General features: G+C 48.6%; 1 protein-coding gene and 1 long non-coding RNA gene across 2 annotated transcripts in view; one reads left to right on the forward strand and one right to left on the reverse strand.

Moving 5' to 3' along the window:
* Window positions 1-16,286, forward strand: part of LOC127042231 (uncharacterized) — a 108,993-nt gene extending 92,707 nt beyond the window's left edge. Inside the window, exon 2 of the long non-coding RNA XR_007771881.1 lies at window positions 15,825-16,286. This is a non-coding gene — a long non-coding RNA (uncharacterized LOC127042231). The remainder of the gene's footprint in view (window positions 1-15,824) is intronic.
* LOC127042218 (zinc finger protein 560-like) overlaps window positions 1-24,326 on the reverse strand; it is a 281,458-nt gene that overhangs the window by 119,579 nt on the left and 137,553 nt on the right. The window lies entirely within an intron of this gene.

The raw sequence follows: 24,326 nt of genomic DNA on the forward strand, positions 1-24,326 counted from the left end.
CCATGCTGTAGGGGTCCCCGGGTGGATTAAGGGTTTTCTGAGGGGTACAGATACATACGTCTAGGCTGTAGGGGTCCCTGGGAGGCTTAGGGGGTTTGTGGGGGGCAGCGATACCTAAGTCCAGGCAATAGGGCTTCCATGGGGAATTAGTGTGTTGCGGGGGCACAGATACCTAGATCCAGGCTGGAGGGTTCCCGATGGGGGGGGGCTTAGGCAGTTTGTGTTCGGCAAAGATACCTACCTCCAGGCTGGAGGGGTGTCTCGGCACTTAGGGATTGTGCGGGGGCACAGATACCTCCGTCCAGGCTGGAGGGTCCCTGGGGAGCTTAGCGGGTTCGTAGGGGGCACAGATACCTAAATCCAGCCTGGAGGGATCCAGGGGGGGCTTATGGGGTTCAGGGGGCACAGATACTTATCTCTAGGCTGTAGTGGTCCCTAGTGGGCTTAGGGGGTTTTGGGGGACCCCGGAGACCTAAGTCCATGCTGTAGGCGTCCCTACAGGTGCTTATGGGTTCATGGGGTGCACAGATACTTATGTCCAGGCTGGAGGGGCCAGGGGGGGTTGGGGTTTCATGGGGGGCACAGATACGAACCTCCAGGCTGTAGGAGACCCAGGGGGGCTGTGGGGGTACAGATACCTACATCTAGTCTGGATGGGTCCTGGGGGTTATAGGGGGTTTGTGGGGGTCACAGATACCTAGGTACAGGCTGTCGGTGTCCCGAGGAGATTATGCGGTTCACTGGGGGCTCAGATACATCCAGGCTGGATGTGTCCCGAGGAGCTTAGGGGGTTTGTGGGGTGCTCAGACACCTGTGTCCAGGCTGTAGGGATCCATGGGGGCTTAGGGGGTTCGTGGGAGTCACAGGTAGTTACGACCAGGCTGAAGGGGTAATGGGAGTGCTTAAGGGATCGGGGCTGACACAGATACTTACGTCCAGGGTCTAGGGGTCCCGAGGGGATTGGGGGTTGAGGGGGGAACAGATACCTACGTCATAGCTGGAGGTGTCTTGGGTGGTTTAGGAGGTTCGTTGGAGTCACAGATACCTAAGTCCAGGCTGTAGGGGTTCCTGGGGCATTCAGCGATTTCTGGGGGTCACAGATACCTACGTGCAGACTGGAGGGGTCCTGGAGCGCTTAGGAGATTTATGGGGGGCACAGATACCAACATACTGGCTGTAAAGGTCCCTGGGGGGCTTTGTGGGTTCGGGGGATACAGATACCAATGTCCTGGCTGTAGATGTTCCTGGGGTACATAGAGGGGCTGTGGTCGCACATAACCCTACATCCAGGCTGTCGGGGTCCCGGGGGCCCTTGGCCAAATTGGGTCCCCCTGGAAAAGTCTCCCTCACGGTGGCCCCAGGGCTGGAGGAACTCCCACTCCCTGATATGGCGCAGAGGCTGCAGCAGGGGCACAGAGTTTCTCTGGTGTCAGGGCCACAGCGGGGCAGGGGTAAAGGAGTGAGACCAGAGAAGCTCTGTGCCCCTGCTGCAGCCCCCAGGTAATAGAAGGGAGTGGGAGCTCTTCCAGCCCTGAGGCCACCATGGAGGAACATCTACAGCCAGGACATTGGTATCTGTCATACATTAGAAGCAAGAGGAAGACTAAGGACAGGGTAGGCCCACTGCTCAGTGAGGAGGGGGAAACAGTAACGGGAGACTTGGAAATGGCAGAGATGCTTAATGACTTCTTTGTTTCAGTCTTCACTGAGAAGTCTGAAGGAATGTCTAGTATAGTGAATGCTTACGGGAAGAGGGTAGGTTTAGAAGAGAAAATAAGGAAAGAGCAAGTAAAAAATCACTTAGAAAAGTTAGATGCCTGCAAGTCACCAAGGCCTGATGAAATGCATCCTAGAATACTCAAGGAGTTAATAGAAGAGGTATCTGAGCCTCTAGCTATTATCTTTGGGAAATCATGGGAGACGGGGGAGATTCCAGAAGACTGGAAGGGGGCAAATATAGTGCCCATCTATAAAAAGGGAAATAAAAACAACCCAGCAAACTACAGACCAGTTAGTTTAACTTCTGTGCCAGGGAAGATAATGGAGCAGGTAATCAAAGAAATCATCTCCAAACACTTGGAAGGTGGTAAGGTGATAGGGAATAGCCAGCATGGATTTGTAAAGAACAAATCGTGTCAAACTAATCCGATAGCATTCTTTGATAGGATAACGAGCCTTGTGGATAAGGGAGAAGCGGTGGATGTGATATACCTAGACTTTAGTAAGGCATTTGATACAGTCTCGCATGATATTCTTATAGATAAACTAGGAAAGTACAATTTAGATGGGGCTACTATAAGGTGGGTGCATAACTGGCTGGATAACCGTACTCAGATAATAGTTGTTAATGGCTCCCAATCCTGCTGGAAAGGTATAACAAGTGGGGTTCCGCAGGGGTCTGTTTTGGGACCGGTTCTGTTCAATATCTTCATCAACGATTTAGATGTTGGCATAGAAAGTACGCTTATTAAGTTTGCGGATGATACCAAACTGGGAGGGATTGCAACTGCTTTGGAGGACAGGGTCAAAATTCAAAATGATCTGGACAAATTGGAGAAATGGTCTGAGGTAAACAGGATGAAGTTCAATAAAGATAAATGCAAAGTGCTCCACTTAGGAAGGAACAATCAGTTTCACACATACAGAATGGGAAGAAACTGTCTAGGAAGGAGTATGGCAGAAAGAGATCTAGGGGTCGTAGTGGACCACAAGCTTAATATGAGTCAACAGTGTGATACTGTTGCAAAAAAAGCAAACGTGATTCTGGGATGCATTAACAGGTGTGTTTTAAACAAGATACGAGAAGTCATTCTTCCGCTTTACTCTGCGCTGGTTAGGCCTCAACTGGAGTATTGTGTCCAGTTCTGGGCACCACATTTCAAGAAAGATGTGGAGAAATTGGAGAGGGTCCAGAGAAGAGCAACAAGAATGATTAAAGGTCTTGAGAACATGACCTATGAAGGAAGGCTGAAAGAATTGGGTTTGTTTAGTTTGGAAAAGAGAAGACTGAGAGGGGACATGATAGCAGTTTTCAGGTATCTAAAAAGGTGTCATCAGGAGGAGGGAGAAAACTTGTTCACCTTAGCCTCCAATGATAGAACAAGAAGCAATGGGCTTAAACTGCAGCAAGGGAGATGTAGGTTGGACATTAGGAAAAAGTTCCTAACTGTCAGGGTAGTTAAACACTGGAATAGATTGCCTAGGGAAGTTGTGGAATCTCCATCTCTGGAGATATTTAAGAGTAGGTTAGATAAATGTCTATTAGGGATGGTCTAGACAGTATTTGGTCCTGCCATGAGGGCAGAGGACTGGACTCGATGACCTCTCGAGGTCCCATCCAGTCCTAGAGTCTATGAGTCTATGAGTAATCTGTGCCCCCCATAAACCACCTAATCCCCACGGGAACCCCTACAGGCAGAATGTTGGTATCTGTCCCCCTATAAATCTCCTAAGCCCTCTGGAACCCTTCCAGTCTGAACGTAGGTATCTGTGACCCCCAGAAATCCCCGAATACCCCAGGAACCCCTACAGCCTGGACTTAGGTATCTGTGACTCCAACGAACCTCCTAAACCACCCAGGACCCCTTCAGCTAGGACGTAGGCATCTGTTCCCCCCTCAACCCCCAATCCCCTCGGGACCCCTAGACCCTGGAGGTAGGTATCTGTGTCCGCCCCGATTCCCTAAGCACCCCCTTTACCCCTTTAGCCTGGACGTAGGTATCTGTACTCCCACAAACCCCCTAAACGTCCCAGCGACCCCTTCAGCCTGGAAGTCCCTATCTCTGACACCCACGAACCTCGAACCTCCCAGGGATCCCTACAGCCTGGACACAGGTGTCTGAGCACCCCAAAATCCCCCTAAGCTCCTCGGGACACATCCAGCCTGGATGAATCTGAGCCCCCAGTGAACCGTATAATCTCCTCGAGACACCGACAGCCTGTATCTAGGTATCTGTGACCCGCACAAACCACCTATAACCCCCAGGACCCATCCAGACTAGATGTAGGTATCTGTACCCCCACAGCCTCCCTGGGACTCCTACAGCCTGGAGGTTTGTATCTGTGCCCCTCATGAAACCCCAACCCCCCCTGTCCCCTCCAGACTGGACATAAGTATCTGTGCATCCCATGAACCCATAAGCACCTGCAGGGACGCCTACAGCATGGACTTAGGTATCTGGGGCCCCCCAAAACCCCCAAAGCCCACCAGGGACCGCAATAGCCTAGAGATAAGCATCTGTGCTCCCTGAACCCCATAAGCCCCCCCTGGACCCATCCAGCCTGGACTTAGGTATCTGTGCCCCACATGAACCCCTCTAAGCCCCCCAGGGACCCTCCAGCCTGGATGGAAGTATCTGTGCCCCCCACAACCCCTAAGTGCCGAGAAACCCCTCCAGCCTGGAGGTAGTTATCTGTGCCCACCAGAAACAGCTTTAGCCCCCCCAGGGACCACTCCAGCCTGAACCTAGGTATCTGTGCCCCCCCAACACAGTAATTCCCCCTGGAAGACCTATTGCCTGGAAGTAGGTATCACTGCCCCCCACAAACCCCCTAAGCCTCCCAGGGACACCTACAGCCTAGACGTAGGTATCTCTGCCACCCAGAAAACCCCTAATCCACCCAGGGAACCCTACAGCATGGACCTAGGTATCTGTGCCCCCCAGGAACTCCCTAAACCCCCCAGGAACCACTCCAACCTGGACATAGATATCTGTGCCTCCCAAAAAACCCTAAGCCCCCCGGGACCCCTAGAGTATGGAGATAGGTATCTCTGCCATCCGCAAAAACCCCTAATCCTCTCCGGAAACTCTCCAGCATGGATGTACATATCTGTGCCCCTCCTCACAAACCACCTAAGCCCCCCGGGACCCCTCCAGCCTGGATGTAGGTATCTGTGTCCCCCCAAAGCCCTAAGCCCCCCCAGAATGCCTATAGCCTGGACGTAGGTATCTGTGTCTCCTACAGTACCACTAAGCCCCCTCCCAGGGACCCCTCCAGGACATACATAGGTATCTGTGCCCCTCACCAAGTCCCTATTCCCCCAGGGATCACTGTGCTCACCACAACCCCCTAAGCGTCCAGGTACCCCTTCAGCCTGGACGTAGATATTGCTGTCCTCCAGGAAGCCTTTAATCCCCACCAGGACCTCTACAGCCTGGACGCAAGTACCTATGCCCCTCACAACCCCCCTAACTCTTCCAGGGTCCCGCCCATAATGGATGTAGATATCTGTGACCCTACGAACCCCCGTAAGCCCAAGAGGGATCTCTACAGCCTCCACGTAGGTGCGATGCTCTGTGCATTACCCTGTGTGGCCACATGGTGTCACTGTTGCTACATGCAGGAAATGCTCTGTGCATTACCCTGTGTGGCCACACGCTGTCACTGTTGCTCCATGCAGGGAAATGCTCTGTGCATTACCCTGTGTGGCCACACGGTGTCACTCTTGCTCCATGCAGGAAATGCTCTGGGCATTACCCTGCATGGCCACACAGTGTTACTGTTGCTCCATGCGCGAAATGCTCTGTGCATTACTGTGATGGAGTGGGGACTGTCTGTGTGGGGGATGGGAGAGCAGCGGGTGACTTTAGGTGAGGGACAGGACCTAAGCCTGTTACTTAAGCTAGGCAGCGGGGAGGGGGTCAGCACCTTTGCCCAGGAAGCTGAATAAAGGAAGGGGCTGGCTGGAGGGAGTTAGTTCAGTTTTGGTTTGGAGCTGGGTTGTTGGAATTCAGGGAATCCCAAACTGGGAACTAAGCTTCCTGAACCCTCAGAAGGACTCGATTGAGGGGTCCTGGTTGTGCCCAAAAGCCCTACTGTATCCTTCATTCCTGTTGGCCAAAAAAACCTTCTGTTTTACTGGCTGGCTGAGTCACTGTGTGTCCCAGGAAGAATGGGTGCAGGGCCAGATTCCACCACACTACGTGACACCACTTAAGTCCCTCTGGGACCCCTGCAGCCTGGACGTATGTATCTATGCTCACCACAACCCCCTAAGCCATTCAGGGACCTCTCCAGCCCTGACGTAGATTTTTGTGCCCCTCATGAAGCCCCTAACGCCCACCAGAATGTCTAAAGCCTGGACGTAGCTATCTGTGCCCCCCACGACCCTTAAGCGCCCCAGGGATCTCTACAGCCTCTACATAGGCGTGATGCTCTGTGCATTACCCTGCATGGCCACATGTTGTTACTGTTCCCCTATGAGAGAAATGCTCTGTGCATTACCCTGCGTGGCCGCATGGAATCACTGTTGCTCCATCCAGGAAATGCTCTGTGCATTTCCCTGCATGCCACATGGTGTCACTGTTGCTCCATGTAGGAAATGCTCTGTACATTACCTGGTGTGGTCACAAGGTGTCAATGTTGCTCCATGCGGGAAATGCTCTGTGCATTACCCTGCCTGGCCACACGGTGTCACAGTTGCTCCATATGGGAAATGTTCTGTGCTTTACTGTGCGTGGCCACACGGTGTCACTGTGGCTTCATGCGGGAAATGCTCTGTGCATTACTGTGATGGAGCAGGGACTGTCTGTGTGGGGGATGGGAGAGCAGGGGGTGACTTTAGGACCGGACACGTGTTCAGCCTGTAACCTGAGCTAGGCGGGGGGAGGGGTCAGCACCTTTGCCCGGGAAGCTGGACACAGGAAATGGCCAGCTGGAGGGAGTTGGGTTAGTTCAGTTTCGGTTTTGGTCTGGGTGGTTGGAATTCAGGGATTCCCAAACTGGGAACTAAGTTTTCTGAACCCCTAGAAGGACTTGATTGTGGGATCCTGCTTGTGCCTCCAAGCTCTGCTGTATCCTTCGCTCTTGTTGTCCAATAAACCTTCTGTTTTACTGGCTGGCTGAAAGCCACTGTGAGTCCCAGGAAGAGGGGTGCAGGACTGGACTCCCCCACACTCCGTGACAGACCCTAAGCCCCTCCGAGACCCCTGCAGCCTGGACGTAGGTATCTGTGCCTCCCACCAAACACCTAAGACACTCAGAGATCCCTCCAGCCTGAACTTAGGTATCTGTGCCCCCCACAAACCCCCTAAGCCCCCGAGGGACCTATACAGCCAGAACATTGGTATCTGTACCCCATATAGACTCCATAAGCCCCTTGCTACACTCCAGTGTGCACGTAGGTATATGTGCCCCTCAGAAACCCTCTAAGCCCCCAGGAACCCCTACAGCCTGGACATAGGTATTTGCACTCCCACAACCCCCCTAACCCCTCCCTCCCGGGACATCTACAATCTGGACGTAGATATCTGTGCCCCTCACGAAACCTCTAACCCCCCCTGGGAACGATACAACCTGGACATACGTATCTGTGCCCACTCGAACCCCTAAAACCCACTGGTACCCCTGCAGCCTGGACATCATAGGTGTCTTTGGCCCCCACAAATCCCCTAAGACTCCCAGGATGCCTCCAGCCTGGACGTAGGTATCTTTGCCCCCCACTAACCCCCTAAGCCCCCCTGGTAACCCTACAGCCTGGATGTAGGAATATGTGCCCCCCACGAACCCTCTAAGCCCCCATGGGACCCCTAGAGCATGGAGATTGGTATCTGTGTCCCCCCCAAACTCTCTAAGCCCCCCAGGGACCGCTATGGCCTGGACATAGGTATCTGTGCACCCCAAGGCCCCTAAGATCCCCCGGACCTCTGCAGCCTGGCTGTAGGTGTGACGGTGCTGCCCGTGGGAGCCAGCTCAGCTCACTCAATCAGAGTGAATTGCAAACAAAACAGGGCAGACAAATCCCAAACGCTGCTGGTTATTTCAATACTTAGATATACCAAGCCAGCACAAAACAGCTTCTGTAGTACCTCACTGGTTACTTAGAAGTTTAAACCACGCAGTTCCTTTAAAGTACCCAGCCTCAGGCCTCCGTCCAGACACACCTGTTAGATATGATATGATATGTCTCCCCCATGATGATGATGATTCCTGAAAATCTTACTTCATCATATAAAAGAAAAGATTCTTCCGAAAGGCCGGCAGAGCTAGGGACACTAAGGAGTTTTTAAATACTAAGCGAAAGCAGGGTCTGAATGAGCTCCCCTCTCTCACCTAGTGAGGAGCTGGGGAAAGACTTCAGGAACAGACCGTGTTCGCATAGACATACCTACTCTGCCTAGCTATGCAGCATGATGGGGCCGTTTCCCCAAAATGACCAGTTTGGGATGGTCTTGGGTTACAAATCACTTTAGGATTGAGTGGAATGAAATGTTATTCTCCTTCCTGTATGAGTGAAGGGGAGCAGAACATACCTAGTCCGTCCTGATGGAGGGATAGGTGAGTGAGGAATAGCTTTTATTGGACTGCAGAGAAGTGATTGATGGCGTCACCTTAAACCAGTGGTCCCCAAACATTTCACATTGTGCCCTCTTAGCCATGGCTGTGGCCCCTCGGAAGCCAGGGTCAAGAACCGGGGCTGGGAGGAGTGGGGCTGTTGCTTGCTGGGGTGAAAGGTGCGGACAGGGGTAAAGGGGTCGACGCCGGGCTGGGAGCCAGAGTCTCAGGCTGAGGGTGGGGTTGGGGAAGAGCTGTGGCAGAGTGGTGCTCCCTCCCTGCCCTCTATGTGGACAGGCTCAGGTCCTGAGGTGCCCCCATGAATGTTCCTCTGTGTCCGCCTAGGAGTCGCAAACCACATTATGGGGACCACTGAACCCTACTCGCTAAGCCGGGGCTAGTGATGCCAAACACCAGGGAAAGGGAGAACAAGTGTGGGGGCCCAAGCACCAGAACCATGCCCCTACCTTCTGTCTGTGGCTCTACCCCCTTCCACCCATGGCCCCATCCACTGTCACTTCTGTTCCATCCCTTGCCCCACCAGCCCCACCCTATCACTCCTTTACCCCTGCCCCGCTGTGGCCCTGAGACCAGAGAAGCTCTGTGCCCCTGCTGCAGCCCCCGGGCTGTAGCAGGGAGTGGGAGCTCCTCCAGCCCTGGGGCTGACATAGGGGAGACTTTTCCAGGGGGACCTAACTTGGCCAGGGCCCCTGATCATGGGCCCCACTGTCCCCTTGGCAGTGCAAGGTTTGGGGAGGCTGAGCCCCCTTGTCATAAACAGAGAGCTAAGGGTTAATGTTCTTTTACCTATAAAGGGGTAACACCAGTAACCTAAAACACCTGACCAGAGGTCCAATCAGGAAACAAGACTTTTTCAATTCTGGGTGGAGGGAAGTTTTTGTGTGAGTTCTTTGTCTTGTGTCTGTGGCGTCTCGGCTATGAGAGTGATTTTTCTATCTCCTGCCTTTCTAATCTTCTGTTTCCAAGTTGTAAGTACAAAGATAATAAGACAATAAGTTTATATTGGTTTTTGTTGTATTTACATATGTGTAGTTGCTGGAATGTTTAAATTGTATTCTTTTTGGATAAGGCTGTTTATTCATTTTTTTCTTTTAAGCAAATAACCCTGTATTTGTCACCTTAATACAGAGAGACCATTTTTATGTCCTTTTCTTTCTTTTTATATAAAGCTTTCTTTTTAAGACCTGTTGGATTTTTTCTTTAGTGGGGACTCCAGGGAATTGAGTCTGCAGCTCACCAGGGAATTGGTGGGAGGAAGAAGTCAGGGGGAAAATCTCGTTGTGTTAGATTTACTAGCCTGACTTTGCATACCCTCTGGGTAAGGGGGAAGAGAGATTAGCTATCTTGGTACTTCTATTTCCAGGACTGGAAACAGGGAGGGGGGAGTCCCTCTGTTTAGATTCACGGAGCTTGCTTCTGTATATCTCTCCAGGAACCCAGGGAGGGAACACCTGGAGGGGAGGAGGGGGAAGGGAAATGGTTTATTCCCCTTTGTTGTGAGACTCAAGGCATCTGAGTCTGGGGCTCCCCCGGGGAAGGTTTTGGGGAGACCACAGTGAGCCAGGCACTGTATAAATCCCTGGCTGGTGGCAGCTTTACCAGGTCCAAGCTGGTAACTAAGCTTGGAGGTTTTCATGCTAACACCCATATTTTGGACGCTAAGGTCCAAATCTGGGAAAAAATGTTATGACACCCCTCCCCCCTGAGCCTCCATTACGAGCCGCCCAGGCTACCACTGCTCAGTGTGTGGCCAGTCTCTGTGTTTTCGGCTGCTCGTTCTGGGGAGCCTGGCCGCCCTTAGGGGTGGTGTCCCCCGATAGCCGCCCAGGGCTCCAGGGGTCAAAGGGCACCGTGTGGCAGTGCAAAGGTGCTCACTGCTCTCCCCTGCCCCAATGCTCCTCCATGGGTCCATAGAGGTTTGAGGGGAGTAAGGAGCAACCCTATGTGCTCCATGCCTCCTGGTCACTTTTCCCACCTGGGCTGTGCTGTGAGGGGAGCATCAGAAGCTGCTGCTCTCTGCCCTCCCGCTATGCAGCCCGGCTGAGGAAAGTGACCTGGATGCAGGGATCTCGGATGATCTCACTTCTTGCCCCCACATCCCACAGCCCCTAGGGGTGCCCAGATGAGCAGCGTTCCAGGGAGGAGTGGGGGGCAGCAATGCCAGCTGCTCCATGCACACAGGTCAGTCTCCCCATGTGGGTGCAGGAGGGGGTGCAAGGGTTTCTGTGATACCTATTCTATCAATATCGTCACTCAATACCAGGCACTCAAATTCACCAGTCTTAGTACTTAGACGTTTAGCGTTTGTATTTAAGCACTTCTAAAATGTGTCCCATTTTAGCTGTCTGCTATTACATGATGTAATTGAGGGAGACTCTTTCATTTCACTGTTTCTCATCAGAACCTACCTGTACATTATCATCTTCCATCCTCTCCACCTTACTAGGCTACAGAGAATCCCTGTGAATAGTTCCTCTCCTAACGGATGTCTCTGTCTGAACCCTGTGCTCCTCAGCGCCTGTCGGCTTTCCCCAGCTCTGAGGCTGTGTCTACACCGCGCACCTTACCACGGTGCAGCTGTGCCACTCTAACCATGCCATTGTAAGGTGCGCTGTGTGGCCGTCCTTATCGCTGAGAGAGAGCTTCCCCGGCAACAAAACCAAACTACCTCCAATGAGGGGCAGGAGCTTTGTCACCGGGAGCACAGCTCCACCTATGATGCGCTGTTCACACTGCCGCTTTTCATGGCTCAAATTTTGGCATTCGGGGAGTGTTTTTTCTCACCTCAGAGAGACAAAATTTTTAGCAACAAAAGCCGAAATTAAAAAAAACTCCTCTGCAACCTATTTAATTTTACCTTTATACAACCTTTATACTGCCTCCAGTTCTGGTATCCTCATTTGAAAAAGATGTTGTGAAATTGGAGCTAGGGCCGCAAAGAACCACCAAATGTTCTGAGGGCTGGAGAAAAATGCCTTCCAGTGAGCTGTTGAAAGAGCTCAACCTGTTTAGCTTATCAAAAGAAGATTGAAAGGTGATTTCATTGAAATGTTGAAGGGCCTTAATGGAGAGAAAAGATTGGGTATTTACGGGCTCTTGAATGGAGCAGAGAAAGGCATAACAAGACCCAATGGCTGGAAAGTGAAAAGAGACAAATTCATATTACAACTGAGGCACAATAGTCAACAGCGAGGATGATTCACCACAGGAGCAAGCTACGAAGGAAAGTGGTGGATTCACCATCTCCTGATGTCATTTAATGAAGACTAGATGCCTTTCTGGAATGTGTTTGCCCCCAAAGTAGCTGTTATGTCATACAGGAGGCCTGTGATATGCAGGTTAGATGCTCTAATGGTGTCTTCTGACCATGAAGTCGACTAATTTCTGAAAAACTGAGTGTAGCATTGGGAGCAGCGTCTAATGTTTTCCTGTCTAGCCGGCTTGCTGCCTAGAACGAACGCTCCTTGAGTGGGGTGATCCACAGGGAGTAGCTCAAACCTCCAAAGTGCCCGGCCAGGGGCAGGACATTAGCCCAGCAAGGGAGGGGTGTGTCAGTGACATCACAAAGGCCTTTTGCAGGACCTCAGACTATTGGTCAAAGGTGGTGGGGAGGTGGTGACCTCACAGAGAGATGCTGACATCAGCCAGGCAGGACAGGGGCGAGGGGCCAGGGAAACCTCAGAGACCTCTGTGGCTTTGCTTCAGCACGTTTCCTTCTCCAAGTCTCTCTTTGAGGACTGAGAGATTATTTGGGGTCATGGACGTGAGCGCCAGGAGGAACCTCTTTCGAGTTTCCTCCTTCCCTTGTAGTGATTTTACTAGAAAACAGCCGTCCCTGTTTAGAAGGTAAGAGCCTCCTGGAGGTTTGAAACCTGTTCAGTCTGATCTATCTGGTGACAAGTGAATTCTAGGCATGGAAAACACGAGCTTAAGGAGGCAGAATTTTATTGCGCACCTGGGATTTTGTCCCTTAGAATCGCTGGGGACATTAGGGTTTGTCCTTTTTGTTTCACCTCTTCCTCCATCCCTCCCTCCTCTTCTTCTCTTGCTTCTTTTGTCCTTTCTCCTGTTCCCTTCCCAACAACAGGACGGAGGTGTGTGTGTGTGTGTTGCAGGGAAGTCCTCTGCAGCTCCCACTATGGAAGGTCCACCCAAAAATGTGGGACTGAAATAGTGCTCGGGCAGTGATCCTCACCGGTGACCTGGGCCATCCTTTGGGCTCTCTGGTGAGAACCCTCAGCCTCCCGTCCTCCGTCTCTACCCTGATTGGTTGAGCAGGGGGATATTGACAGGGAGGAGACTCAGGTCCTTGTTGTTCTCTTTTAAGATCAAGTAAATAAGTCAGAACCAGTTCTATCTTTGATTAATTTTGCTGCTTCTCTGCATTAATTGTCTCTGAGCAGTTGATGATTCCCTCTAACATTGCAGTTCTCCTCAAATACTTGCTGAATAATTACTGTCACTGTTGTTGGTCTGGAGCTCATCTGAGAGCACAGTATTCAGGTCATTCAGTGTCTGAAATTCAAGATCCGATGGTTTGTTTGAAAATCAGGGCTCTTCGGTCCTATTCCCAACACTGCCTCTGACGGGCTGTGTGACCTAAGACAAGTCAATTCTCCTTTCTCAGCCTGAGCTTCTCCCTCTTTCAAGTAGGGATAATAATGATCCGCTCTTACCTACCTCATGGTGGGTGAAGGATGCGGATCCATTTGGGAGTGTCACTAGAAGTAGTGCATAATATGAAATTTCCCATCATGTTTACTCAGAGCAGATTATGACATAATAGATTAGCTGAAATAGTCTATTTTATTTGTATTTTTTTATTTTGAAATTGTTAATAGTAGCAACGACTTAGCTCAGATTGAAGCATCTTATCTAATGGTTGAGATGTAAGTGTCTCCTCTTTGTGTGCGAGGAGACAATTTAACACACTCTGACAAAGAGGAGATGCTTTTGTTTTGCAACAAAATATTTTTGCAAAGATCTTTCATCCCACTTGTTATGATTTTGAGAAACATACTGGTTTAGTCTAAATGGGATTTTCGGACAGAAACGGTTTGAATGAAATTTTCCCACCATCTCGATTCCTGGGCTCTGGGGTGTTTTCATCTGTTAGAACAGGAGTCAGAACTGGTTGCTTCTCTTTCTGGCTCTGCCATCGCCTTGTTGTGTAGGCCTTGGGTAGGTCACTTCCCTTCTCCCATCTGTCCAATCGGAACAGGAACAGTTCTCGAACTATGGGCAGTTTAGAGCCCAAGTGAGAGAAGGGGTATTAAAGCCCTCTGTGAAGGAGAAAGGGGAGTTTCACAGTGTTTAGCACCAAGGAATTCTAAAGTTTGCTAAAATGTCTAGTCTGTGGAAACAAGAAATGGTCGGGGCCAAACTTATTAACCACTGCCTTTTTAAAGCCCATTCAAAGATGTGAGTCCCTATCTTTTAGGTACCTGTGGTTCTTTGCCAGCAGCAGAGAAGAGGTTCCTGCCTCCGTTTTTGTGGTCTTAACAAACCAGGTGTTGTGCCCCAGTTTTCGTCTGAGACCCCTGAAAAAGAACATCTTCCCATCCATGAACAAGACAGGACCTATCTTTCAAAGGGGAACAAAAAGACCTCTGGGACTTACAGACTAGCTAGCCTGACTGCCATAGCTGGAGAGATCCTGCAATACATTCTTAAACACTCAGTTTGTCAGCAGCACCTACAGGATGATTTGGTTCTTATGACTAGTGAGCGTGGAATTGTCAAGAACAAATCATTCCAAACCAATCCTCTTTCCTTCTTTGGCAGGGTTCTGGGCCTGGTAGAGGTGAGTAAACAATAGATGGGATCTAGCTTGGTGTTACTAAGGCTTTTGACACAGTCCCATAGGACATTCTCAGAAGCAAACGAGGGAAATGTAGTCCAGCTGCAATCAGTGTAATGTGGGTGCAGAGCTGGTTGAAAGCCAAGATTCCAGGAGCCCTTCTCCATGTTTAGCTGCCCAACGGGGAGGGTGAACCTAGTGGGTCTGGCAGGGATCAGTCCGGTGTCAGGTACTATTCTATATTTTCATGAATGATTTGGAAAATGGAGTGGAGAGCATGCTCCTAAAGTTTACAACTGACACCAAGCACTTTGGAGCACAGGATTGAAATTCAAAACACCTTTAACAAATTGGAGACTTCGTCTTCTTGAGCCAAACTCCATGGTTAGGGCTCTCTCTCTACACTGGGCTGAAGTAAAACCCCAGAGCCAAGCACTCCTCCTGGGCAGTGAGCTCCGACCTTGAATGGTCAGATGCTGTTTAGCACTGTCAGAGCAGCTTTTGCTGGGGGATTCTCCCAGCACTTTCCAATAGCGGGAAGGTATGAAATCCCCATTTGACTGCTGGGGACAGAGCCCGAGAGTGGGGAGCAACTTGCCCAAAGTCCCCAGGAAAAGGAAAACAACCAGCAGAGGAACCAATAGGAAACCCAGCAATGGAACTCAGGAGTCCTGGGGGTGTGCTGTGGTGACCAGATGTCCCAATTTTATAGGGACAGTCCGAATTTTGGGGTCTTATCTAGGATCCTATTACCCCCACGCTGTCCCAATTTTTCACACTTGCTGTCTGGTCACCCTAGGGTGTGCACATGTGTGGGTCCCAGCTGCTCCCTGCCCCCCTCATTGAAGCAGATGTGCAGGGTTACTGCCCTGGGAAGTGCAGGGCACCAGTGGATGTGGGGTTGGCTGGAGGTAGGGTCTGGCTTCAGGCAGGGCAAGGGCTGCGTGGCTGGCTGGCTTCAGGCAGGGGGGTGCATCAGGGGTTGGCTGGAGAAAGGGCAGGGAGGATGCGGCTGGTGCAGGCAAAGCAGAAGGTGCAGGGCTGGCTGGAGACAGAGGCTGACTGCCGGCAGGGCTGGGCAGGGGGTGCAGTTCTGGCTGCAGGCAGGGCGTGGGGCAGGGCCGGTGAAAGGAAGTTTCATGCCCTAGGCGAAACTTCCACCTTGCACCCTCCCTCCCCGCACCCCTGCTCTGAGGCGCCCCACCCGTGGCAGCTCCCCCCTCCACCCTGAGGCTCCCCTCTTGTGGCAACTCTCCTGCTCTGCCCTGCGGCACCCCCGTCGCCCAAGCTCACCCCTGCTCCGAGCACGAGCACCCCGAGCACGCCGTGGCCGCTTCACTTCTCCCACCTCCAAGGCTTGCGGCGCCTAAGCCTGCCAGGCAGTCAAGCACCCTCCTCTGAGCCACAGCAGCCCTGACAGTTGACAATAGAGGCACCTTAACCCCTGAGTTCCTTCAATGTGTCCCCCTCGGGGGTCCAGCTCCGATCACCAGATACTCGGGGTATGTCTATACCACCTGCCGAATCGGTGGGCAGCGATCGATCCAGCGGGGGTTGATATATCGCGTCTAGTGTAGATGCAATACATTGAGTGCTCTCCCCTCGCCTGCTGTACTCCAGCTCTTTGAGAGGCGCAGGCAGAGTCTACGGGGAGCTGCAGCAGTCAACTCACCGAGACTGTGACATTATAATTGTTAGGCCTGAATAAAGATATAGCAGACAAAACCAGGTATGCCAACCTGACCAAAGTCAGGCTAACAGAGGTTTGTGGGTAATCCCTGAGTGGAAAACACTGAGAAGCAGCAGCATGTCTCACAAGTGCTGGGAAAAAGTGAGATAAGAGAGAAGCTGCATTCCTGGCATAGTACCAGATGTGCTGTGTTCGGGCAGCTCCTTCGAAGAACTGATAAGAGTCCTAGTTTCCCAGCCTCCTTGTTTTCGCTCCCTGGTTTTGTTCTTTGTTTGTTTTTAACTCCCCTACATTTCTAACTTTAGGCATGCATGTATACTAAAGGTGTCTAGTTTCTAGTTGTTAGAAGAAGGGGGTGGGTTGCTCCAGTGAATAATTTATGACGCGACGGAACTGTCTATATAGGCTTATACTAAGATGTAAAGAGCAGGCTGGTTCTCTCTGGAGACGAGCTGCTCTCTATTGATGCGTGCACTTGTCAATAAAGAGCTTTTGATCGGACCTTGCTGGTGTTGCCTGTCTCTCTCGCGGTCAGACAACGAACTTTGCCGTCTGGGTTAGAGTCCCTGACATCTTTGGTGACTCCGCCAGGACCCGTCTGACTCTCCGGCGGGGGATCGGACCCTGAGGCAACGCAGCGCGCATCCTCCAGTTTAGAGGAGCCTTGCCTGGTGATCTGATCTCTGCGTTGGCGATAAGGCGTGTTCTGTGAACCAGCTGAAACTCGTAGAAATCCAGCAACGTCCACCTACCCATTGAGTAGTGTCCAGGTTGTCGGGGTTAGAGTCCCTGACTACTTAGGTCTGGGTTAGAGTCCCAGTCCAGGTTTGCACAGGATCCAAGTTGTCTGGGTTAGAGTCCCAGCCTGGGTTTGAGTCTCAGTCCAGGTGTTCAAGTCCCTGGAGAGGTAAGCGAGCGCTCGACGCGGGGAGGTGGGGGTTAGAGTCCCTTTACCTCGACCCGGGGAGGAGGGGTTAGAGTCCCTTCATTAAAATGAGACAAGTTGGCAGTAAGTGCCCGGGGGATGCCCCGTTGTCTCTGATACTTAGAGATTGGAAAGAGATTTCTGAGACAGCTGATCTAGTTAAATTTAAGATGAGAAATCTGTGTTGGATCCAATGGCCATCATTTACCTTTCATTTGTCCCCAACTAGAGACTGGCCGGTGGGTGAAACCTTTTCCACAGATAGGAGGAACTCCTTAAGGGATATTTTGGTTGATCTTAGGCCGAGACAAATGGATTACTTGTTTGTATGGTATAATTATAAACCCATGGAGGGATGGGTAGCTTTTGAAGCTGTTTGTATGGAGAGCTCTTGTAAAAAAATCACCCACCATATGCACCAGAGCCGCACCGGGAGGAGGACAGTTTTGTTCCTGTTCTTCCCCGTCTGATGGAGTGCAAGGATTCAAAAGCAGGTTAGGGACAGTTCAGGGACAGAGGAGAATCAAGGGGGAGCTCAGAGTGATGTTCCCTCATCTTCAGAGGAATCAGGCAGCCTCAACCCCTCTGTGCAGCCTCCAGCCAGCCTTTTGCAAACTTGGTCAGGGACTGCTTTTCAAACACCCCCAATATTACAGCAGCCCTTGTCCTTGCCCTTGTGGACCCCCACCAGGTTACTTAACTCCATGAGAGAGAATGTTTCTGAGACACCTCTGATATTACAAGCCTCATTGAGAACTTATCTGGTTCTACTGGTTGCTGGGGAACATGAGATGGTTTTACCCATACCCTGTTTGCAACTTCAAATTTGTTTAACTGGCAGTGCACTATGCCTCACTTATGAGACAATCCTGAGGCAGTGGAAAGAATGTTCTGCACAATCTTTTTCACTCATGTGCCCACTTGGGCAAATGTAAATCAGTTATTAGATACTCTCATGACAGAAGATGAAAGACAAAAAGTAAAAGAAAAATCTGCAGCTCATTTGAATGCACCTTGGCTAATTACTGACCCTAACTGGAATCCCAATAATCCAGCTCAAAAGACAAAGTTGGATGGATTTTTAAAAGCTGTTTTGAATGGTATTAGAGATGCAGGGGAGGCTACTCCAAATTGGAGCAAGGTGACTGCTTGTGTTCAGCATCCAGATAAGCACCTCTCTGACTTTTGTGCTCGACTGATTTGTGAAGTTAAAAAGCATGGGAATTTAAATCCTGAAACTGATCATGGAAAGGAGATGGTTAAAATGGTTTTCATGTCACAATGTGCAAAGGATATTGCAAAAAGATTTAGAAAGCATCCAGATGGTACGCAAGGGAAAAGTTTGTCTGAAGTAGTTAGCATTGCTACTAGAATGTTTAATGGGAAAGAGAAAAAGAAAGAAAAAGACATAAGGAACGGGTTAATTTAAAAATCATCTTGGCCCCGGGATGGAAGGAGGGGGGTGCTCTGCGTTCAGGGTCAGGAATCGGCGCGGACTGTGCTTGGTGCAGGGAGGGGCTGCTTTCGGCCCCAGCTGGCTGTGAAGGAAAAAATATAGACAGAGGCGAAGCAAAGGAAATACAAGTTACAGAACTGAAATTACATTTGCAAAGCTTAACTGTCCAGTAAGATCCAACAGTGTGCCTTTGTGACCCTGGAGTCGGTGTGGCTTGGTGACACCAAAGAAGCCACAGGCAGCCGACCTGGACTGGAATCTCTGAAAGAGACGCCGCAGGAGATTCCAGGGTGTAAAAGAACAGCCCTCTCAAGAGCAGAAGCATGTTGGAAATTCTGGACAAGCTGTATACAGGATAATCTCCCTTCCACCTCTCCCCCTCCTCTGAACATTATACACAGAAGTGGCCAGTCTGGACATACGTGTGTAATTATGAAAGGAGCTTCGGGCTTGGGGCATTAATATTTTCCTGAGTGATGTGAGAGCGTTCCCAACACTCTCCGTTGTTGTTTTATTATTTTATTAATGAAGCTTTAAAATTCAGTTATATGGTGTGTTTTCTTTATCTTCCCCCAACGATCCTGTAGTGTCAGCCTGATCATCTGACATGAGGGATAGATTGGTAACAGAAATTTGTCACAGTTTGGTGAGCAATTAAGAAGGGGGGAGCCCTGCAGAATTTGAAAAGTGAGTCCTAATAGGATAAGGAAACACTATTTGGTTCTGGTTCTGTTCTATTTAACCAGTTACTGTTGTTGTTTTTTTTCTCTGTTCATTTGGGTGTTAGGAGTGTGGGTGGAACTGAACCTCTTGTTCGTAATTCCTCGGAGTGGAAGCCATGTGTGCGAGACAGCTCTGAGGTTAAATTGAGATCCTTCAGTCCTGTCCCCTGTAGCGGTCAGTGTATAGAAGTGGGAAAGTCTGGCTTAGACTGTAATTCCCTCTGCTCTCTGTGTAATTCTCTTTTCTGTTTAAGTGTCAAACAGATGAATGAGTCTCTTAGTAAACCCTCTAAGAGTAGTCCTTCAAATTATATGTTAAGTAAATGGCCTTTGCCCAATGGGCCATGTGTCTTCGTCTAGGTGGCAAGCCTCATGAAGGAGGACTCGGGTAGTCTTGTGAGTAAGAATGTTTAAGGGAAGAGACCAGGAGGGGTGGGGGGCTAGTTGAGAAGCCCACCCTCCTAGCTAAACTGGTAGTGGAATAAGTTGGTGCCTATGGAAGGGACGGTTCAGTGAGAAAAGCAGGATCGGGCCCAGGCGGGCAGGCAACAGACAGAGAGGTTGGAAAACAGGTTGGAAAACTTTAAGGGTGTAGTGGAAAGAAGGAGTAAGTAAGTGTAAGCATGGGGATTTCAAATACCCAGAACTTACTTGGAATGGTGATTTGAGTTGATAAAAGTGGCTGTTAGGAGACAAGCAAGTGATTTAAGGGAGAGTGAGAAGTTAACTCTGTAGTTGCTGGAGGAAACAGCAGTTGAACTTTGTAAAAATGCTAAAGAGGAAAGTTCTTGGTGTCTTTGAAATGTTTGTAAATAAATTGAGGCAAAGAAATTGTTAATTGCAATCATTTAGAATTTAGTTAAATTAGCTGAAGAATGTATATAGTGCTATGTAATTGAAATTTTATTAGGCTGTAAGGGCACTATAAGTAGTGATGTTTTCTTTCAGTGTTTGAAAGCAAGAGTTAAAAGTAAAAAGCAAGCCAGAAAGCATCTGTATTCATGCAAATTATCTAACTGATAAGGTAGGAGCCACTGAAACCTGGGCTGCCTATGAAACACATAAAATATGGGATAATTCCTCTGTTTTTCCTGAAATCAACAAGGGTATTTGTCTATTTTAAGCAATGATTGTCTGCCCAGAAGGGGCAGACCTCTGGTTTTTTGTCTTTCAGATAATCAGAGAAAACTGGTGCCAGCTAAACAGCATTCAACGTACCATGCATTTACTGGCACAATAGAAATTATGTTTTGTGTTCTATGTTCTGTCTTGTGGTGTTTGTCTTGTGGCCGGAATTTTTGTGTTTAATATTTTTATAAAATAATCTAGTTTAAAATCAAACAAAAAGGTTAAATTAAAATGCAGATACTTGTTTTGTTCAACTTGGAATACAAAGTGTTTAGGTAAATCAGGAGAATGTGATATACTAAAGTCTAATGCATTTCCTTAAGTAAGGAAAAGAAACTTTATTGGTCAAATTGTTAATTGCAAAAATTGTTGTTAAAATTTGCATACCAACAGTCTTTGAAAGCAAGGACATGAAAAGTTAACCCACTCCCCATATTGTACATGGGATCTTTCTGGCTACCTCAGATTTCTAGCCAGAGGGCTGGGGATGGTGGAAGGCTATTGGACTAGAGGTTGTATTGAGTGAACTCCTCAAAGTGGGTGTGCTTTTCCTGGCTTGTTGCTCGAAAGCTCTGTAATAAGGTTATTTTAGTAAAAGGGTGTGTGTGGCATATATTAAATAATAAGACTAATGTACTGTATAATGACAATGTGTAGGTGTTCATTGTTGGGAAAAAGGTGTATAAGTAAAAAGTGAAAGTTTCCTTTGCAGGTTAAAAGAAGCCAAGAAGGGAAGAAGCACAAAGAACAGAATGAATTAACTGAAAAAATAAAATAAAATAAAATAGCAAGCTCAGGCTATAGAGAAGACACTGACTCCATTCAAGGACACTGCTCACAGTTAAGACTTGGTTAACAACCAGGAAAAGGAGGGCTTGAATTTGCCCATGCAGCTATGAGATCTGAAAAACACTGCAAGGCACTAATGAAATGTGTTAAGTTTTTTTTCTCACAGGTAAGGAAGCGCTACCCAAAGACCCTAGCAGCCCTGCCATTCCTTGGAACCAGGAGACGGGATTGATGTAAAGGTCCACCAACGAAAGACTGCCTTGGCTCCATGCTGGAAAGGCCCTTAAGTCCTGATGACTACCAACACCGCTGTGAAGTACCAAAGACTGACTGCTTGGACCCAAGATTCTCACTGCAAAAAGACCCCTCCACATTGGGAGAATTCTCCTACTGATGATTAGCCTATTTCACCTTCTAGCTGCACTGTGCCTTCTGGACAGTAGGGAAAAAGTACAGGTGAAGTGCTAGTAGCCTCTCCCTTATCCACTGACAGATCTACTGTGCCTTTGAATTTTTCTAGAAAAAGCAAAACCATTACAGGGTGATGTGCTAGTAACCTCTCCCCTATATGATGCTGCACCAAGACTGTTTTGGGAAAGAAGAAGGAACACTCACTCCACTGAAATTGCTAAAGTCCAGGAATTCCTGACTAGAAAGGACATTAAGAACTGACCCCGGTGAAGAAACAAAGAATTGTACACTGGCAGAAAAAATTTGTGGGACCCATGCTTGGGAATGTGGTATTGATTGGATTTTGGGGTTTATTCTACAGGCTGTGCCCTGTGTTGTGGATAAATTCTTCAGCATGTATTGCTCTCTCTAATTGGATTTTAAATAACAAGTACCCGAAGAGTTTGTTCTGCCACTGGAAATTTTACCTGTATTGAAACCATTCCAGTGACTAATAATGTAACCCCCTCCTATGCTATTAATGTCAATGCCTTTTAAAAGTACCTGAAAATAGTTAAATAACAAATGTAATATAGTACTACACCAAGGAAAGATGGTATTAAATATCACTGAGGCTGGGAAGGCATTGCAGTGGGATCTAGTATGTTTGGAGATTCAGAATTTCCTGAATGACCAGCTGATGGCCATTTGGAGTGATCTTGAGTACCAGACTTGGCCCACTGCCCTTACAGACACATCAGGAGTACCATCTGATCTGTGGTCATGGAGATATACTAAAGACTTTCTGGGTGGAAGTGTAAACATTTACAGTGCTCCTTCCAAGCATTTGGACTGAGGGGTGTGGGCTTCCACATACCGAATCCTGACGGGTCCATGGGGAGGATGCACATGGGACTGGATTATTCACCGAAACATCTGGGAAATTAGACCACTTGGTATACCTAACTGATTTATAGTCAGTGCCCCAATCCCTTAGTTGTCAGACAAACAGGATTCCACTCTTTTGTCCGTGCACTCATTCCTGGATTGTGGGTGGCTAAGCTCAAGAGAGCAGTTGTAAATATTTCTGCAGAGCTTGAAAAAAAACAGCTAATGCATTAATAGACGCTTTCCAAAAGTTGCAACGAAAGACTGATGAAGTAGCAGAAGTAACTTTGCAAAATAGACGTGTGCTAAATGCCATGAATGCTGAATTAGAGAGGGGCTTGTGCTCGCATTGGGGAAAAATGTTGCTTTGCTGTTAATCACTCTGGCTTAATTGACAAAGATTTACAAGCTATTAAGAATGTTGCTGTTGTTTTCCATGCTATATCTCGTGATCACACGTTTAGTTTTAAGGACCTCCACTCAGACCTTGGGTCATGGTTTCCTAGCCTCCCCCGTACAATTGTTAAATGGATATGTGTCCCAAGAGTCCCATTATGGTCCTCTAGGGACAAAGGGGGGATTGTTAGGCCTGAATAAAGATATAGCAGACAAAACCAGGTATGCCAACCTGACCAAAGTCAGGCTAACAGAGGTTTGTGGGTAATCCCTGAGTGGAAAACACTGAGAAGCAGCAGCATGTCTCACAAGCGCTGGGAAAAAGTGAGATAAGAGAGAAGCTGCATTCCTGGCATAGTACCAGATGTGCTGTGTTCGGGCAGCTCCTTCGAAGAACTGATGAGTCCTAGTTTCCCAGCCTCCTTGTTTTCGCTCCCTGGTTTTGTTCTTTGTTTGTTTTTAACTCCCCTACATTTCTAACTTTAGGCATGCATGTATACTAAAGGTGTCTAGTTTCTAGTTGTTAGAAGAAGGGGGTGGGTTGCTCCAGTGAATAATTTATGACGCGACGGAACTGTCTATATAGGCTTATACTAAGATGTAAAGAGCAAGCTGGTTCTCTCTGGAGACGAGCTGCTCTCTATTGATGCGTGCACTTGTCAATAAAGAGCTTTTGATCGGACCTTGCTGGTGTTGCCTGTCTCTCTCGCGGTCAGACAACGAACTTTGCCGTCTGGGTTAGAGTCCCTGACATAAGTATATTCTAATATCTCATTGAAAGGTGACAGGGCCAGAAAGAGTTAATTAACTCACCTCACCGACTGACCTGACCCGTGGGTGAACCTTAAAAACTGGTTAACAAGATATGTAAATGAACAGAGCTTTGAAATGCAAGTCTGCAGTGTTAGAGGTAGAAGGGGAGGTGTTTGCTCAGGTCTTGTGATGTCAGCAAACAAGTCTTGTCTATTGCTATAGTTTTAATTCAAAGAGCAAAAAAAGAATATTAACATTTATGATGATACTTGAGTGAAATAGTATTATTGTCTGTGTCTCTTTGAAGGTTGTGGTAATCTGTATCTGAACTGTTTGATGGATGTACTAATTGCCAGGATGTTTGGAAGAAGAGTTAAGCCTATTGTTTTCTCAGGCTGAAAGGCTGCTGGAAATGTTTAAGAACCTGGGACACGATCCTTCTTCATCTCAGATCTGCTTTGGGTTTCAAGAGGGGGAAACCTTAAGCCACAAGGATTGAGATCCCCAGTCATTGAGTGGAGCCACCCTGAATATGGACATTGGATTATAACCTATGGACTATTTCTAAAAGGACTTTTGGCAACTACAAGCTCATCTCTACTTTGTATCTGAACCTCAAAAATTGAATTCAAGTCTATATGTCTATTAATCTTTTAACCAACACTCACTCTCTCTCTTTTCTTTTCTAATAAATTTTAGCTTAGTTAATAAGAATTGGCTATAGCATGTATTTTAGGTAAAATCTAAGTTATAATTGAACCTGGTTATGTGGCTGATCGTTTGGGATCGGAAGAATCTTTTCTTTTATATGATGAAGTAAGATTTTCAGGAATCATCATCATATCTAACAGGTGTGTCTGGACGGAGGCCTGAGGCTGGGTACTTTAAGGGAACTGCGTGGTTTAAACTTCTAAGTAACCAGTGAGGTACTACAGAAGCTGTTTTGTGCTGGCTTGGTAAATCTAAGTATTGCAATAACCAGCAGCGTTTGGGATTTGTCTGCCCTGTTTTGTTTGCAATTCACTCTGATTGAGTGAGCTGAGCTGGCTCCCACGGGCAGCACCGTCACACCTACAGCCAGGCTGCAGAGGTCC

Source organism: Gopherus flavomarginatus, unplaced genomic scaffold, assembly GCF_025201925.1.
Source record: "Gopherus flavomarginatus isolate rGopFla2 unplaced genomic scaffold, rGopFla2.mat.asm mat_scaffold_34_arrow_ctg1, whole genome shotgun sequence".
Lineage (NCBI taxonomy): Eukaryota > Metazoa > Chordata > Testudines > Testudinidae > Gopherus > Gopherus flavomarginatus.